The sequence below is a fragment of the Rhincodon typus genome, chromosome 6 (assembly GCF_021869965.1).
Source record: "Rhincodon typus isolate 14 chromosome 6, sRhiTyp1.1, whole genome shotgun sequence".
NCBI classification, from domain to species: domain Eukaryota; kingdom Metazoa; phylum Chordata; class Chondrichthyes; order Orectolobiformes; family Rhincodontidae; genus Rhincodon; species Rhincodon typus.
Genome location: NC_063337.1, coordinates 4414943 through 4434393, shown reverse-complemented (window position 1 = coordinate 4434393; position 19451 = coordinate 4414943). Strand labels below are relative to the sequence as shown.

Here is a 19451-nt window from a genome sequence, read left to right as displayed (position 1 = left end):
TACTCGCACAGACACAGGGAGAAGGTGCAAGCGGCATACAGACAGTCACCTGAGATAGTAGGAACTGCAGATGCTGGAGAATCCGAGACAACAAGGTGCAGGGCTGGATGAACACAGCAGGCCAAGCAGCATCATAGGAGCAGAGAGGCTGACGTTTCGGGCCTAGACCCTTCATCAGAAAAGGGGGAGGGGAAGGGGGTTTTGAAATAAATAGGGAGAGAGTGGGAGGCGGATAGAAGAGGGATAGAGGAGAGGATAGGTGGAGAGGAAACAAACAGGTCGAAGAGGCGGGGATGGGGCCAGGAAAGGTGAGTGTAGGTAGGGAGTTAGGAAGGGGATAGGTCAGTCCAGGGAGGACGGACAGGTCAAGGGGGCGGGATGAGGTTGGTCGGTAGGAGATGGAGGTGCGGCTTGAGGTGGGAGGAGGGGATAGGTGGGAGGAAGAACAGGTTAGGGAGGCAGGGACGAGCTGGACTGGTTTTGGGATGCGGTGGGGGGAGGGGAGATTTTGAAACTTGTGAAATCCACATTGATACCATTGGGCTGCAGGGTTCCCAAGCGGAATATGAGTTGCTGTTCCTGCAACCTTCGGGTGGCATCGTTGTGGCACTGCAGGAGGCCCAGGATGGACATGTCGTCTGAGGAATGGGAGGGGGAGTTGAAATGGTTCGCGACTGGGAGGTGTCTATTACATACATTTGAGGCACCAGGAGAGCCTGATAACTGAACGGATCCCCATTGTACTTCAGCCAAAAGACACTCCAAATCAGGAGCTGAGCACAACAGCCCTATGTTGGATTCTGAACCAGACCTTCCTGGGCTTCATCCTTGCCCCAACAACACCAGATCAGGGCAGCATCCCAGGGAGGAACAGGACAGCTACCTCAACGCTGAGAGTGCCCAATGCCAGACATCGCCCACACCATGGGGATGCAGGGACTCCCTCAGTGACAAGACCACTGGTGAATGGACGTTGTCTTACCTGGCCAACCTCAAAGCAGACCTCCTGTTTCCGCGGGGGTGTGGGATATCACACCTCAGCAGCAACAGGATATGGTTGAGTATATGGGCCCACAGGCCTTCGATCTGGTCAGAAATTGCTGCTCTTCCGGCCTGGGTATTCTGCTGTGAGGAGGCAACTTCACCATCTGAAGGTTAAGGAGGTGGTGTCCTGGCACCTCCTTGTAGCAGACGTTATGTACAGACTAATTAACATCTATACCCAGGCGGTAAAGAGTGAGCAGCTGGCATCTCACAGTAGCTCCCACTACTGCTGGTGACAGCAAGGACTGGCATTCTGGCTGGAGACTTCAATTGGATCGCAGATGCAGATGGACGGTCCTGAGAGGCTGACAGCAAACCAGACTCCACCGACCAGATTCCTGATGGAAACAGTTAAAGTCGCCAACCCGCACAATGTCTTCAGCACCCCCGCAGACAGAGCGCAGCTTAGATACACCTGGTCACAGCCAGACGGGTCTATTCTTCAGGATAGATTTCCTGTTTGTGTTCCACGTGCTCTCAGTCAGATCCACCGTCATCAAGCTGGTGCTCTTCTCTGACCATTGCCTCCTGTTGGCCAACTGTCACCTACAGAGAACTGGCAAGGGAATGCTGAAGCTAAACGTGAAACAGTTGACCTCAGAACACATTGAGGAGCTCAAGAGGGATTACACGGGTTGGAGAACCATGAAACCCCTCTCTGAATCTCCAGCAGACTGGTGGGAAACAGTCAAGGGGAACATCAGGATGTTCTCAACCCTCAAAGGTGTTCAGAGGGCAAGAGAGAGAGAGAGAACAGGGTGGGGGGGTAAACGTCTGAATTCCAGAAAAGCAGGCAGAACCTACTCCTGCTGCAGACAACGGTGATCGATGTCACTGAGGATCTCCAGGAGATGAACAGCCAGCAAGCCTCAGTCTTTGTCTCAGACGCTTCCAAGATAATCTTCCGATCCAGGATCCACACTGTGGAGCAGGAATGTGAGGTGTGCTCACATTTCTTCATCCAGAAGGTGCACAGGGAGAGCTCTGTGCACAGCAGCCTGAAGGAAGAAGATGGCCCGGTAACATCATCTCAGTCTGACATCCTGAGGATCAGCAAATCCTTTTATGCCAGACTGTATGACAGAAAGCCCACAGACAACGTGGCCTCCCAGTCATTCCTGTCCTCGATCACAGAGTCTGAAGTCACATGACACCAGATTATAGTCCAACAGGTTTATTTGAAATCACAAACTTTCGGAGCGCTGCTCCTTCATCAGGTGAAGTGGACGGAAGCGCACAGGCACAGAATTTATAGGTGGAGAGATCATTGCAAAATAATTCCAGGTAATTATGAGTGTCAAAAGATAGTACAAATGGTGTGAGTGGAGTATTGACAGGTTGAATAACAAGTCTTTGCAGGTGATCAAAAGTGTCAGATGGTGTGAGTAAAGTGTCAACAGCTGAATAGCAAGTGAGGGGATGACCTATAATCCAATTAATTAAAGCAGAGTGATAATTACAAAATTGAAAAATAACGTGGTGCTGGAGACAAACCAAATGGCTGGAATGACACGATAGGTAAAGGAGTTGCATGATGAGGGTCTAACAAAAGTAACAAGTAATCCAAAACTGTACAAACTAATAAAAACCCCCAGGCACCTTCCACTTCATTTGGAGGTCTAAGATGGACCGAGTCTGCAGGGGCTCCATGCACAAAGCTCTGGATAAGGTGGGGGAAGAATGTACTCAACACTGCCCTCATCCTGATGGGATCTTGGTGTGTAGCTGCATTAAGCTGTGCATAGACCCATGTGCGCAAACACCAAGTGTCACTACGTACTGAGGTTCTACCTATCCCCGGTGTTGTGAAGGATGGGACTGGCCTCACTGCCACGGAATGCTCCAAGCAGTTGGTCTGTTCAGTATTATCTGCCCTTTGTGAAGAAATTTGCAAAGAAAAACACAAGATCACCAGGAAGTGGTCAGCACATAGCATCCTCGAGATTCTGTGGGAAAGGGAGAGGGTGGATCCTGTCGAGTTGTTCCCTGAGGAGACTGTCAAAGTCATTTGGCAGGATGCCTCATTACCAGAACTTTCCAACAAGCACCAAGACATCACTTGGCTGGTGGTGAGAAGGGCACTACCCGCGAGATCCTTCAGGTACACCCAGACTTTCTGTGCCTTTGAACACTGCCCTCAGAGCGGCTGCAGGGGTGGGAGGGGGTTTGTTAGAGATGGTTAGCATGCCCTCAGTACTTTTTTTAAATTTCAAAACTATAATTTATTTGTAAAAACATCTTTATGTACACACTGAAGCAGTTTGGCTCTGTAACAGTAGCACATTGAGAAACAAACAAATGTTGGAGTGTGACTCTATCCGGCAAACCAAAGGTGTTTCTTACTTGTACAAGAATACATTTACATACATTTGAGGCACCAGGAGGAACTTAGATGGTGGTCTTTCCCCACTGTGCTTTGGTGGCAGATGCCCCAAGTTTTAGAGTGTCCCTCAGCACATAGTCCCGGGCCTTGGAATGTGCCAGTCTGCAACACTCAGTCAGGGTCCACTCCTTGTTCTGGAAGACCAACAAGTTTTGGGTAGACCAAAGAGCATCTTTCACTGAGTTGATGGTCCGCCAAGCGCAGTCGATGTTTGTCTTAGTGTGCGTCATGGGGAACAGACCATAGAGCACAGAGTCCTGTTTCACGGAGCTGCTCAGGACATACCTCGACAAGAAACGTTGCATGTCTCTCCCTCAGTACTGCTCCAGGGGAGAAAGGAGTTGACTGGACACTTGTGCTCAAGTTGCTAGAATACCAGGGGGCAGCTGTCGTGCCTGCCTGAGATGTGACGGCTAATGTCAGTGTGACGGAGGAGGAAGCTGTAAATGTGCAGAGATAACACAGTGACCCGAAACGACAACATTCCTGCGCCTCTGATGCTGCCTGGCCTGCTGTGTTCCTCCAGCTCCACACTGAGTTATCTCTAACTCCAGCATCAGCAGTTCTTACTATTTCTGTAAATGTGCAGCATTGTGTTTCGTGAGAAACATGTCAACGAAACCTCTCGGCCCTCACAGGCAGATGTTAAGAAATTCACGGCACTGTATTCCAAGTGACTGGGCAATGTTTATATGTAAGCTAAACTCATCAAAACAATTGGATTAGCTCTTGCAGTTTGCAGGAGTTTGGTGCACACAAACTGGCTGCTTCATGCCTTGCGTTACACTTCCCAACATTACTGACTGACCTTTGTGCTCCCTGAGATGCACAGGTATATGAAAGGTGCTATGTAAATGCAAGTTCTTTTCTCTTATAAATAACTCTACTGTGTTGGATGAACTGGAGGTTGGGACAGACAGAAAATTGTGGAAATGCCCATTGTTTCTCCTCAGGAATATGTCTCGTTCACAAGTAACAATGGAACTCTGCCAATGGAAGTCAGCATTCTGGTGAGATGGTTTCTGTGGTTGATTGGGTTGTTGAGATCAAAACCGTTTAACTTCCACTGAAAGCAGAATTAGAAAATTTCAGTTAGGTTTCGTAATGCATTTAATCCCTGGGCCAGTTAGAAAAAAAAATGCATTTACTGAGCGCCTTTCACACAAAAATAAAAGTTTCGAGCCGCGGTAGCCCAATCAGCCCCTTGAGACTGCTCCACCATTCATAAATTCATGGTTGATCTGATTATCCATATCCCTCCCAAGAGCTTTTCACCCCCTTGCTTATTGAGAATCTATGTACCTCAGCCTTAAAAATATTTTTGGTCCCCTTACCTAATGCCAGATATCATTTCATTTGAGGCTGTTCGGTGTAGATCAAAGAACGGTACAGCACAGGAACAGGCCCTTCGGCCCTCTGAGCCTGCACTGCCACATTTTGCCCTTCCATTCTAAACCTTCTTCACTTACAGAAGGTAGGTTCACTAGGATGGTCCCCAATATGGAGGGATTGTCTCATGAGTAAAGGCTAAACAGGTTAGGACTCTACTCACTGGAGTTTAGAAGAATGAGAGGTGATCTCATTGAAACATGTAAATGAGCCTGACAGGGTAAATGCTGAGAGGATGTTCCCCCTAATGGGAGAGTCTGGGACTAGAGGGCATAGTCTCAGAATAAAGGGGCACTGATTTAAGACTGAGATGAGGAAGAATTTCTTCTCTCAGAAGGTTGAGAGTCTTTGGAACTCCTTGCCACAGAAAGCTGTGGGAGCAGAGTCCTTGTGTATATTTAAGGCTGAGATAGATTCTTGATCAGTCGGGGAATCAAGGGTTACAGGGAAAGGGCAGGAAAGTGCATGTGAGGAATGTCGGATCAGATCTACCATGATCTTATTGACTGGTGGAACAGGCTTGAGGAGCCAAATGGCCAACTCCTGTTCTGATTTCTTGAGGTCCCTCGTCACTCATTCCGTTGTCCTTTGAGGAGCAGAGTTCCAAAGACTTACTGAAAATATTTCTCTTTACTTCTGCCTCAATAGGTGATCCCTTGAAATAGTAACCCGTAGCTTGAGATTCTTCCTCAATACACGCATTTTGTCTACATCACCCTGTCAAGACCCCTCAGGATTTTCATATGTTTCAGTCAAGTCATCCCTTACTTTTCTAAGCTCCAGTGAGTAAAAGCCCAGCCTGTTCAACCAATTCTTATAACACAACCTGCCCATTCCAGGTATTAGTCTGGTAAACAATCCCTGAACAGCTTCCAATGTATTTTGCTAAATAACAATATTAAGTAGTAGGTCAGACGTGGCCTCACCAATTTGAAGCAACTGCAGATGTTGAAAATTCACATTAACTCTGCTTTCTCTCCACAGATTTAGGGTGGCATGGTGGTTCAGTGGTTAGCACTGCTGCCTCACAGTGCCAGGGACCCGGGTTCAATCCCAGCCTTGGGCGACTGTCTGTGTGGAGTTTACACATTCTCCCTGTGTCTGCGTGGGTTTCCTCCCACAGTCCAAAGATGTGCAGGTTAGGTGAATTGGCTATGCTAAATTGCCCATAGGGATGTGTAGATTAGGGGGATGGGTCTGGGTGGGATGCTCTGAGGTTTGGTGTGGACTTGTTGGGCCAAATGGCCTGTTTCTACACTGTAGGGATTCTATGATCTGTAATTCTCTCATTTTCCTCCTTCACCCTTCTTAAAAAGCAGAGTGACATGTGCAATTTTCCAATCCAGAGTGATGATTCCTGAATCTAATGAACGCTTCTCCCTCAATACCTCCTTTTCTCTCATTACAGGAGGACAATGGGCCCACAGTGGGACAGAAAGAGTCAAGTCAGATGTTGGTGGGGGGAGGCTGCCTGATATTCTGCTCATCACTCCTTACTACGAGAGCAATCTGACCCTGACCAGTTCAAATGCTGACTGACCATGCCCAAGCTCCAGGACTGGTATCAGAGGCAAGTCTTGACTTACTGTACCAGGACCCCTGAACCAAGACTGTACTCCTTGCTAAAAACCATGACATGTTTCCCGGCTTTGGGCCTGTGCTTAATGGCAAGGTGCGACAGAAGTATCAGTGAACCTTTAGTCTCTGGCTGAGGCAGGGGAGTGCAAAACGGTAAGGCAAGGCAGGAATGCTGGGAGTATCCAGAGTGAGTGAGTGATATGAGAGAAGTGAGCAGGACTGAGATGCAGCCTGGTCATTCTGTAAGCTGGACACCTTAAGTAAAGTGTCCTGGTAGCAGGATTGCAATGAGAGATGCCAGGGCTGCAATAGAAGCCACAGGTAGAATTACAGAATCCCTACAATTTGGAAGCAGGCCATTTGGCCCATCATGTCTACGATGACTCTTCGAAGAGCAACCCACTCAGACCCAACCCATCCCCATAACACTACATTTCCCATGCCCAATCCACCTAACCTATACATCGTTGGACTGTGGGAGGAAACCAGAACACCCAGAGGAAACCCACGCAGACACAGAGAGAATGTGCAAATGTGCAAAGGAGATGTGAAGGGCAGACTTTTTTTTTACACAGAGAGCAGTTGGAATCTGGAACGCACTGCCAGGGATGGTGGTGGAGGCAGATACAATAGGGATGTTTATGGGACTTTTAGATAAGCACATGAATATGCAAGGAATAGAGGGATACAGACCAAGGGTAGACGGAAGGGATTAGTTTAATTTGGCGTCATATTCGGGACAACATCATGGGCCAAGGGCCCGTTCTTGTGCAGTGCTGTTCTACGTTCTGAGTTCCACGCAGTCACTCAAAGGCTGGAATCAAACCCATGGTACTGTGAGGCAGTAATGCTAACCACTGAACGACCGCGCTAAGTATTTTGGAGAAATGCCATGACGATGTGGGGAGGCTGGCAAGAGTCTGATACAAGCATTCATGGGCATGGGGTGCAGGCAGTTAGCACCCGTGGAGCCTGCCTTGAGATACTGATGCCTGATTGTCCAAGACTGGGGTCTTGAGGAGGAAGTGAGGACACGGGTTCAAATCCCATCACAGCAGCTGGTGGGCAATTTCAACTCAATCAATTAAACTGGAATTGGAAATGAACCTCCTTCATGGTGTCTGTGAGCACGAATTGTCAATCATTGTGAAAACCGATCCTATTTCTTCAATGTCCTTTAGGGAAGGAAATCTGCCCTCCTTACCTGGTCTGGCTAACACATATTCAGCAACATGGTCCACTCTTCACTGCCCTGAGCAAACCACTCAGATCAAGGACAAGCAGAAATGGGCAACAAATGCAAGCTTTGTCAGTCAGAATCTCTACAGTGTGGGAGGGACAGGCCCATCCTTTATTCATTCACAGAATGAGGGCATCACTGGCCAGGCAGATTTGTTGTCCCTCCCTAATTGCCCAGAGGGCAGTTAAGAGTCAACCACATTGCTGTGGGTCTGGAGTCACATATAGGCCAGACCAGGATAAGGATGGCAGTTTCCTTCCCTAAGGAACATTAGTGAACCAGATGGGTTTTTCTGACAATCGACAGTGGGTTCATGGTCATCATTAGATTCTTAATTCTAGATATTTTATTGAATTCAAACCCGGGTCCCCAGAACATTATCTGGGTCTCTGGATTAACTGTCCAGCGATAACACCACTAGGCCATTGCCTCCCCTATTCAGCCTATCGGGTCAAAACTGACCCTTTAAAGAGCATCCAATCCCACCCAGATCCCTGTAACTCTATGGCAAATCCTGGCCTGCATACTATAGGCAATTTAGCACAGCCAACTCACCCTAACAGGGCATCTTTGGGCTATGGGAGGAGACCACACAGGTACCCACACAGAGAATGCACATACTCCACACAGACAGTTGCCTGAAGCTGGAATTGAACCCAGATCCCTGGTGCTGTGAGGCAATAGTGCTAACCACAGAGCCACTGTGCCACATCATGGCCTGTGGATAAACAAAGCACAGGAAGTAGCATTTGATGAAGAAGATTAATGTTGAATGGTGTGGAGCAAGATTGAGGGTCTGACTGGTTGACTCCTGCACCTAGATTATTAAAATTAGAGTTGGCCAATGGAGGGAGAGGGCACATGAAAATTCTTTCACAAAAACTGTGGTAGAAATCTGGGATTTTCTCCTCCTTTCCCCCCCAAAAACAAAACACTGAGGAGATTTAGAGCTTTTACAATTGGGGGTCAACAAATGATTTGTTGAGTAAGAGTATCAAGGGTCATAGAGCCAATGGGAGAGTAAAGTATACACCATGCAATTGAACACAGGAGCAGTTTTCAACATCTGAATGGCTGACTGTGGCTTTTGAAATCTCACGCGGACCCAGCATATCTGTCCATTCCTTCCCAGACCCAAATTAAAAAAACACAGACTTTTACAGTACAGAATAAGAGGCCTTTCAGCACATCGAGTCTGTACCCTCCTCTCGCCAGACACATCAGAACTGAAATTCAATGCAAAGTACTGAAACAAAAAGGGAATTGCTGGAGAAACCCAGCAGGTCTGGCAGTATCTGTGGAGAGAAAAAGAGAGTTAATGCTTTCAAGTCCCATATAACTGTTCTTTGGGGATGCAGTAGGGCCTGTTCAGTTTCTCTACACCTTCTGTTTTGATTATATCCAAAACCAATCCTATTCATTGCAATTCTCTGCCTATAGACCTGTAACGGACTCTGGTCTGAACATCTATCAGTTTTCTATTTTCATTAATACAAGGGTTTCTGTATAACAGCTGTCTGTGAAAAGAGACCCGTCCAGTGTTCAGAGTAACCTCCTGACCCACAGTCTTTGCATCCTGACTTCCTACACAGTGATAGATCAGTTGGCTGGTTGGGTGGCTTGCAAACAGAGTGACAGGCCAGGGCAGGTACAATTCTTGGCCAAGCTCACTGTGAAGTTCCTGCCTGCACAACCTTGCCCCTTACCATGACCCTTGGGACTTGTTTAGTTTGGGATTATGTTCAACATGGACTGGTTGGACCGAAGGGTGTGTTTCCGTGCTGTATGACTCTCAGACTCTATAACTTGTCTCCCCCTAACAAGAGAGAAAAACCCACATTGACTCCTTCTTTCTCAAATAACCCACCCCCATTCTCCTTGTTTTCTGAAGTGGGGGAGTTTTGTTTTTATGGGGCAGAAGGAATTAGTGTTACTTCTGTCTATACTCTTGATTTTAAAATAAAAGGGAAGTTTTTTTTTTCCTGAATTAGTCTGTAGTTGGGAAATTTCAAAATGCAGCAGCTGCTGATGTAACTACTTTCTGTTCTCTATTAACATCATGTGTGGGACTTGCAGATATCTATGTTCCAATAATCATGACATCGGCACGTCTAATAAAAGCCCCTCAAGAGCAAGTCTGGCTCTAAATGAAACAGTCAAACACTTCCTGATTGTTAATTCCAGTTAGTTTCACATTCCTCAATTTTACAGGGGTAGATTTTCTGAAAACACAGCTCACAAATCACTTCTATTTTCTTTGTTTATATTTGCTTGTCTATTTATAATAAATACAAGGACTGACATCAGGATCATGTGCTCTGTTTACCAGTACATTCACATCACATTCAAGGAACATGGCCCTTCAAGCCTGCTGCCACTACTCAATACGATCATTGCTGATCTGATTTTAACCTCAACTCTACATTTCTGTATATTCACAATAATCTTTCAGACCCTTGGTCATCAAGAATCTATTTTCCTCTGCCTTCAAAATATTTAAAGATTCTGCATCCACTGCCTTTTGAGGAAGGGAATTCCAAAGACCTCTGAGAGAAAATATGTTTCCTCATTTCTGTTTTAAATTGATGACTCTTCATGTTTAAAGTCAGACTCCTAGTTCTAGACACTCCCATAAGAGGAAACATCCTTTCCACATCTACCCAGTCAAGTCCCCTCAGGATCATATATGTTTTAATTAAGTCATCTCTGACCCTTCTGAGGATACAGGCTTTGCCTGCCCAGCCTTTCTTCATAAGGCAATTTATTCATTCCAGCGATTAGTCTAGTAAATCTGCTCTGAACTGCTTCTAGTATAGTAAAATTCTTCCATTAATTAGGTTGAGCAGTGCTGTACATAGTTCTCCAGATTTGCTCTTACTAATGGCCTGTATAACTGAAACATAACATCCATAGTCTTGCATTCAATTTCCTTCACAATAAATCACAACATTCTATGAGCTTTCGGAGATAGTAGGAAATGTAGATGCTGGAGAATCTGAGATAACAAGGTGTAGAGCTGGATGAACACAGCAGGCCAAGCAGCATCGGAGGAGCAGCTGTAACGCAATTGATGAATAGTGGACATTGTTTGGGTAATGCAAACTTTCTGCTGTACAGATATAGCGATTTTTCTTTAGCCATTTCCCAATATCACAATTTTCTATGGTGCTATTTTCCATTGCGCAAGGTCACACAAGAACGCAACTATCGCATTATAGGAGAAACTACATGTACCTTCAGACTAACCTTCTGTGAATCATACACTAGAACACCCAGATCCCTCTGTTCAGAGCTCTGCAACCTCTCACCATTTAGATAATATGTTTTTTTTCTTTCTGCCAGCCTGAAAAAGATCCATTTATTCCTACTATCTGCTTCCCCTTAACCAGCCAATCTTCAATCCATGCCAATATGTTATCCATTACTCTGTGACTTTTTAGTTTCCATAATTACCTTTGATGGCAGCTTATCAAATGCCTTCTGGAAATCTAAATGCAATGGATCTGTAGGACCAGAAGTAGACCATTCAGCCCATCAAATTTGCTGTACTATTCAATGAGATCATGGCTGATCTGATAATCCTCAATTCTATTTTCCTGCCTTTTCCCCAACTCCCTGATTCCCTTACTGATTAAAAATCTATCTCAGCCTTACTTAATGACCCAGTCTCAAAGCCCTCTGTGGTAAAGAATTCCACAGATTTATCAGTTTCTGAGAAAAGAAAGTCCTCCTAATCTGTTTTAAATGGGACCCAATATTCTGAGATTATACCCTCTCATCTTAGACTCTCCCACTAGGGGAAACAACCTTTTTGCATCTATCCTGTCAAGCCATCACCACCATGGCCCCACAATACCTGAACCAGGAATCTTCTATATTTCAATACAGTCTCCTCTCATTCTTCTAAATTTCAATCAGTACATATCCAGTCTATTCAACCTCTCCTCACAACACAGTCCCTCCTGGTATCAGCCTAGTGAACGTTCTCTGGACTTCCTCCAATGCTAGTAACTCTTTCCTCAGATAAGAGGTTCAAAACTGTTTGCAGTATTCCAGCTGTGATCTGACTCATGCATTCACAGTTTTAGCAAAGCTTCTCTATACTCTGATCCAGTTGTAAAAGCCAACACCCCATTTGCTTCCCCACTTTCCAGCTGAATTTGGTTGCTACCTTTTCATGATTCATGGACGAAGACCATGTCCTTGTTTAAATTCAAAATAATAGTCTTGGACCCACACTTCTCTCTCTCAAACTGTATCTAAACTCAATCAGATTATGGTAATTGCTACAAAGGATGTGTTCTCTATCTGTTCAGTAGTTAATCTTAACTTGTTGGTCCAAACCAGGTCTAATATTGCCAGTTGAAAACAAAAAATGCTGGAGATCACTGCAGGTCAGGGACCATCTATGGAGAGAAAGTAAGCTAATGTTTTCAGTCTAGATGGCACTTCATCAAAGTTGAATCAACTCTGATGAGGAGTCGTCTAGACTCGAAATGCTGGCTCACTCTCTCTCAACGGATGCTGCCTGACCCGCTGTGATCTCCAGCATTTTTTGTTTTCAGTTCAGATTCCAGCATCTGCAGTAACTTATTCCTAATATAGTCTGCTGTCTGATTGGTGCCATAACATGCTGGACTAAGAAATTGTCTTGAAACGTTAAATGAACTCTTCTTCTAGACTACTTTTTCCCATCTGATTGGCCTAGTCTATACACAAGTCTATCTTTCACCTAGGTCCTTAAGAGAGATGGTAAATAGTTGGGGTCCATGGCATTGATCACCAAGGCACACCACTAGTTACAGTTTGCAAACCCAAAAATAATCCATTTCTCCCATAACCAGGTGTAGAACTGGACGAACACAGTATTTCTTCCAACTCTATTTCCTGTTAGTTAATCGATCCTCATTCTATTCATGTCAAAGCCTTATATATGGCCCCTCATGAATTCCTTCTTCAAACCCTGTATGTACTGATTTCTCTTTATCACACTGAATGATACATCCTCAAAGAACACAAATAAATTTGTCAATCACTGTTTCCCTTTCACATACGATTGTTCAAATACCCTGCCACTGCCTCTTTAATATTGAATTCTACCGTTTTCCCAAATGACAGATATACGGCTAACTGTGATTTCCTGCTTTCTGCTCTCCATCGTTTCTTGAGTAGTGGTGTTAAATTTGTGGCTTTCAAGTTCATGGAGCTCTTTCCATAACTTTAGACTGTTTTGGAAGGTTAAATTCATGATCTCTACTTCCTATTAGGTCCAGTGGACCTGTCAGCCTTTAATCCCATTTGTTTTCCCAGTATCTTTTCTCTAGGTATTTGTGACTTTCTTTAAAGCTGTTCCCTCATTTTGGGCTCTTCAGTTTCCTCTATACTGGATGCTTTTTGACTGTGAAGTAAGATATGAATATTTGTTCCAAGTCTCTACAATTTCCTTCTTTCCCTCGATTAATTCTCCAATCTCATCCTTTAAGGGAGCAATGTTTACTTTAGCTACTCTCTTCCTTTTATTGTCTCAGGAGGAGTTGACCTTAGCTGAGCACTGTATTAGGCTCAGGGTGATTGACTCAACAAAGCATGAGGGAGAGAAGGCTATTGAAGTTGAATCTTGGGTTAACAAACTTACAATCCAATTTGCAAAGGTCCCTTTTGAGTCAGAGTCATATAGAGCTGCAACAGAGCCTTCAGTCCAACTTATCCATGCTGACCAAATTTCCCAAACTAAACTAGTCCCATTTGCCTGCATTTGGCCCATATCCCTCTACAGCTTTTCTATCGTATCCAATTGTCTTTTAAATGTTATGACTTTACCTGCATCTGTCACTTCCTCAGGCAGTTCAAAATACATATGAACCATTCTCTGCATGAAAAAGTTACCCCTCAGGTCCCTTTTAAATCTTTCTCCTCTATGCCCTCTTGTTCTGAACTCCCCCACCCTAGGGAGAAGACATTTGCTATTCACCTCGTCTATGCCCCTCGTAATTTTATAAACCTCTATAATGTCACCCCTCAACATTGCCCATGCTGACCAAATATCCTAATTTAATCTCGTCCTACTTTCCAGCATTTGGCCCATATCCTTCTAAACCCGAGATAACAAGGTGTAGAGCTGGATGAGTAGAGCTGGATGAACACAGCAGGCCAAGCAGCATCATAGGAGCAGAGAGGCTGACATTTCGGGCCTAGACCCTTCATCAGAAATGGGGGAGGGGAAGGGGGTTCTGAAATAAATAGGGAGAGAGGGGGAGGCGGATAGAAGATGGATAGAGGACAGGATAGGTGGAGAGGAAACAGACAGGTCAAAGGGATGGAGCCAGTAAAGGTGAGTGTAAGTGGGGAGGTAGGGAGGGGATAGGTCAGTCCAGGGAGGGCGGACAGGTCAAGGGGGCGGGGTGAGGTTAGTAGGTAGGAAATAAATTCATGTAGCCATCCAGGTGCCTTTTCAATGTTGTAACTATCCCCATCTCTTCTGGCAGCTCATTCCATACACGCACCAGTCTCTGCATGAAAAAGTTGCCTCTTACATCCCTTTTAAATCTTTCCCCTCTCACCTTAAACCTATGCCCTCTAGTTTTGGACTCCCCAGTGCTGGAAAAAAGACTTTGACTATTCACCCTATCTATGCCCCTCATGCTTTTATAAACCTCTATAAGATCACCCCTCAGCCTCCAATGCTCCAGGGAAAATAGCCCCGGCCTCTCACTATAGCTCAAACCCTCCAACTCTGACAACATCCTCATAAATCTTTTCTGAACCCTTTCAAGTTTCACAACATCTTTCCTATAGCAGGGAGACCAAAGTTGAATGCCGTATTCCAATAGTGGCCTAACAAAAACTTCGAAGCATCTTTCTGCTTAATTGCATCCTGCTCCCTTAGCCCTGCAAATTTATTGTTCTCAAGTAATTATCAAAGTCTTTTTGGAAAGTTTCTATTGATTTAGAATCCACCAACTTTGCAACCACCATGTTCCAGATCACAACATCTCACAGCATCGAAAAGGATTCACATTCCCCCAGCCGGTTCTTGCGCCAATTATCTTAAATTTATGTTAAAAAAAACGAAGAAAGGTGGATGCTGGAGATCTGAAACAAACAAGAACAGAAATTGCTGGAGAAATTCAGCAGGTCTGGCAGCATCTGTGGAGAGAGAAACAGTTAATGTTTCAAGTCAGTGGCTTCTTCAGAACTGATGGCAGCTGGGAAAATGTCCTTATAGGAAATCAATAGCAGCATAAATATTCCGTTCCCTTGACACCCCCACTGACTCATCAACAGCATAAATACCTTCTTTTCCTAGCCGCTTTCACTTCTAAAGAGGGACCACTGGACTCAATATGTTAACTATTTCTCCCTCCGCAAATGCTGCCAGACCTGCTGGGTTTCTCCAGCAATTTCTGTTTTATCTTAAATTTGTGTCTCCTCGTCACAGACTGTCCTGACACTGGAAAGAAATTTTCCGGAGTTACTACTCCAATAATTTCAAACACCTTTTTTTAAATCTTCCCTTAACCTTGTCTGCTGTAGGAAGAACAATACCACCTTCTCCAGTCTCTCTACATTCACCACTGTCCCTCATCCCAATTACCATCTGTAAAAAGTGCTCCAAATTGTTGACCTGCTACTCACTCTCAACTCATTCTCAGGAAAGATGTTCCCAATGACCCAGGGAGTCCAGAATCAAGTATATTATTAAACTGGAGAGGGTTCAGAAGAGATTTACTAGGATGTTGCTGGAAATGGAGAGACTGAGCTATAAGGAGTGGCTGGATAAGCTGGGACTTTTTTCACTGGAGCGTAGGAGATTTACGAGTGACCTTTTAGAGGTTTACAAAGTCATGAGGCATATAGATAAGGTGAATGGCAGGTGACCTTTCCCCAGGATGGGGGATTTCAAAACTAGGTGGCATATTTTTAAGGTGAGAGGAGAAAGATTTAAAAGGGATATGAGGGGCACTGCCAGAGGAAGTGGTGGATGCAGGTACGGTTACAATGTTTAAAAGACATTCGCATAAGTGCATAAATAAGAAATACTTGGAGGGATCTGGGCCAAGTGCAGGCAGGTGGGATTAGTTTAGTTTGGGAACATGGTTAGCATGGACTGGTTGGACCAAAGGGTCTGTTTCAATGCTTTATGACTCGATGACTAGGGATCACAGCCTAAGGATATGGGGTAGGCCGTTTAGGACAGAGATGAGGAGAAATGTCTTCACCCTGAGAGTGGGAAGCCTGTGGAATTTTCTGCCTTAGAAGGTGGTTGAGGCCAAAACATCGAATGTTTTCAAGAAGGAGTTAGATATCATTCTTAGGGCTAAAGGGATCAAAGGATATGGGGGAGAAAGTGGGAACAGGAACTGAATTGGATGATCATCCATGACCATATTGAATAAAGGAGCAGTCCTGAGGGGCTGAATGGCCTGCTCCTACTCCTATTTTCTATGTTGCCTCTCATTCTGTACGAAGATAATAAGAAAGCACTTCCCAGATTGTGCTCTATAAATTGACTACACTGAGCTTAATTGAAGGTTTCTCCTCTTCAATGTAGTGGACATGCTCCACCTGCTGATTCATCATGGGACTGCAGCTGAGTTTTTGTGGAGCGTCAATTTTGCAGGACATCCAACAAAAAGAGGTTGGTACTCACATAGCAACTTTAGTGACCTCAGGCGTGCTCAGATCACATCGCTGCAAATTAACTAATGATTGATGCCGGTGCAGTGCACTGTTTGCAACGTGGGGAAAGCAGCAGACATTTCACTGCATCATTGAGAAAAAATATTAAGATATTTAGGGCGGTTCCACCCTCGGGCAACTGTCTGTGTGGAGTTTGCACATTCTCCCCGTGTCTGATGCGTTTCCTCCCACAGTCCAAAGATGTGCGGGTTAGGTGGATTGGCCACGCTAAATTGCCCTTGCTCTTGTTTCCAGGGATGTGCAGATTAAGTGGGTTATAGGGGAATGGGTCTGGGTGGGATGCTTGGTGGGTTGCTGTTGACTTGTTGGGCCGAAGGGCCTGTTCCCACACTGTAGGGGTTCTATGATGATGATCTATGAAGAAGGTCTCTACTGTCATACACTTCCAGCAGAGAAACATGCTTGTATTTAAGGGGCTATGTGGAACACTGAAAGTGCCACTACCTCTGGACCAGGAGGTTATGATCATAGAGTCATTGAGGTCCACAGCATGGAAACAGGCCCTTCGGCCCCACTTGCCTCTGCCACCCAGTTTTCACAATTTAAACTAGTCCCATTTGCCTGTGATAACAAGGTGTAGAGCCGGATGAACACAGCAGGCCAAGCAGCATCAGAGGAGCAGGAAGGCTGATGTTTCGGGCCTAGACCCTTGGTTCAAATCCCTCCATACCTAACCCATCTATGTACCTGTCTAAATATTTCTACAGTCAGGTCGTACCTGCTCCAGAGCTGTATAATAATATCCCTAAGCAGGTTGATGAGGAAAATATCTTGAAAGAGACATTAAGACTGTACCGACGTGTGGAGTTTAAAGATCTCATGGCCGCTCCTTCAAAAGAGAGCAGATCCTCCCCTGTGTGCGATCCCCTGTTTTGTTCTCAACCAATTAGCACCCAAGAAGCTGAATGCCTATACAGGACTGCATCACTGTTCATGGGATCGTGCTGTGCCATCATTGGCAACCATGTTCCCCGCACACAGATTTCAAAAATACTTAATGTCACTTAAAACACTTTGGAGCACCCTGCAGTGATGACAGGGGCTGGAGAAAAAAACATGCATTTCTTCCCTTTCTGCAATCCCTAGTGTACTGCTCGTAAACGAGGCTTTTCACTATACTTTAGTACACATGACAATAAATCAACCAACCAATCAACCAGCCTCCTTCTTCTGGTAAGGAGTCAATCACGTTGATAGTAATCACTCATTTCTTTCCTGATGAGAAGCATTTTCTCTATGGTGGCCATACCATGCTAAATTGCCCTGCAGTTACCAGGGATGTGCAGGTTCAGTGTCTTAGCCATGGTAAATGCTGGGTTATGGTGGAATGCTCTACGGAGGTTCAGTACTGACTCAAAGGGCCAAATGGCCTCTTTCTGTACTGTAGGCATTCTATGATTCTGAGATAAAGAGTACCCAATTCATGCTGTACATTGCTCCAATTCTTAAAAGAATGTCAGGGACAAATTCCTTTGGTTTGGAGTCTGTGCCCCATCAGCACTTACCGAGAATTCACACGGATTTGTAAAATATACACACATGTATGTTAAGATCCTAGAGTTGAGGTTGGTTGGCTCGCCGAGCTGGTTTGTTGTTCCGCAGACGTTTCGTTACCGTGCTTGGTAACATCCTCAGTGCAGCCTCCGATGAAGCGCCGGTGTGTTTTCCTGCCTGGTTTTTAAACTCTGGGGTCTGTCGCACTCTTGTTGCAATAAGAAATGTGAGGAATTCATGGACTTCTTTAACATGTCAAGATGTTGGACACCCATTCAGGTGTCTCTGTTCCTCCTATCTCTTCCACCAAACCTCCACCAGTCCAATATTCCTCCATGCCAATAACCATTAATTTGTTCCTTTTTCCTCTCAGTTTTGTCCCTATCACATTAATGGTCCCTGCAAGCTCATTGTGTCCTCAGATTCTACCCTCTTAAATCAGTCTTGAAAATTTAAATTGACCAATTATCCACATTCTTTTGGAGGAAGTGACTTGCAGATTTCACTGAGTAAAAGTGCTTTCTGTGTTTTTTTTGATAAGGTGGCCTACTGTAATTCTTAAGATGCTGTCCTGTTCTCGATTTTCATACCAGGACTAAATAGTTTCTTTTTATCTATCCAATCAAATTCTTCTATCATATTAAACACCTCTTCTAAACTCAATGAAATTAAAACCATGAATGCAACTTGACTCTTTTTACAGTCTACTATCATTCTCGGCAACTGTTTATATGGAGATGGCACATTCTCCCTGTGTTTGCATGGATTTCCTCTGGGTGCTCTGGTTTCCTCCTACAGTCCAAAGATGTGCAGGTTAGGAGGATTGGCCATGCTAAATTGCCCTTGTTTCCAGGGATATGTAGATTAGGTGGGTTATAGGGGGATGGAAATGGGTGGGATGCTCTGAGGGTCAGTGTGGACTTGTTGGGCCAAAGGGCCTGTTTCCACACTGTAGGGAATCTATGATTCTATTTCCAAGTAATCATGCTGGCTCTCTGAGAGATAGCTATTCCATTGGCCCTCTTCCACTGACCTCATGGCTCACTTTCTTAAATCCTTGTAAATTTCTCCCTCTCAACTCATTATCCCAATCTGTTTTGGAAGTTAATTTGCTGTCTCACAAAGTCCTTCCAGAAAGTTCCCGACTGCACATCCTCATTGTCTGAGATAACATGGCGTAGAGCTGGATGAACACAGCAGGCCAAGCAGCATCAGAGGAGCAGGAAGGCTGACGTTTCGGGCCTGGACCCTTCTTCAGAAATGGGGGAGGGGAAGGGGGTTCTGAAATAAATAGGGAGAGAGGGGGAGGCGGATGGAAGATGGATAGAGGAGAAGATAGGTGGAGGGGAGATAGACAGGTCAAAGAGGCGGGGATGGAGCCAGTAAAGGTGAGTGTAGGTGGGGAGGTAGGAAGGGGATAGGTCAGCCCAGGGAGGACGGACAGGTCAAGGGGGCGGGATGAGGTTAGGAGGTAGGAGATGGGGGTGCGGCTTGAGGTGGGAGGAGGGGATAGGTGGGAGGAAGAACAGGTTAGGGAGGCGGGGATGAGCTGGGCTGGTTTTGGGAATGCGGTAGTGGGAGGGGAGATTTTGAAGCTTTGAAATCCACATTGATACCATTGGG

General features: G+C 45.2%; 1 pseudogene; it reads left to right on the top strand.

Moving 5' to 3' along the window:
* The first annotated feature begins 1416 nt into the window (after positions 1 to 1416).
* The window catches only part of LOC125483298, a 44994-nt pseudogene continuing 26959 nt past the window's right edge, over positions 1417 to 19451 (top strand).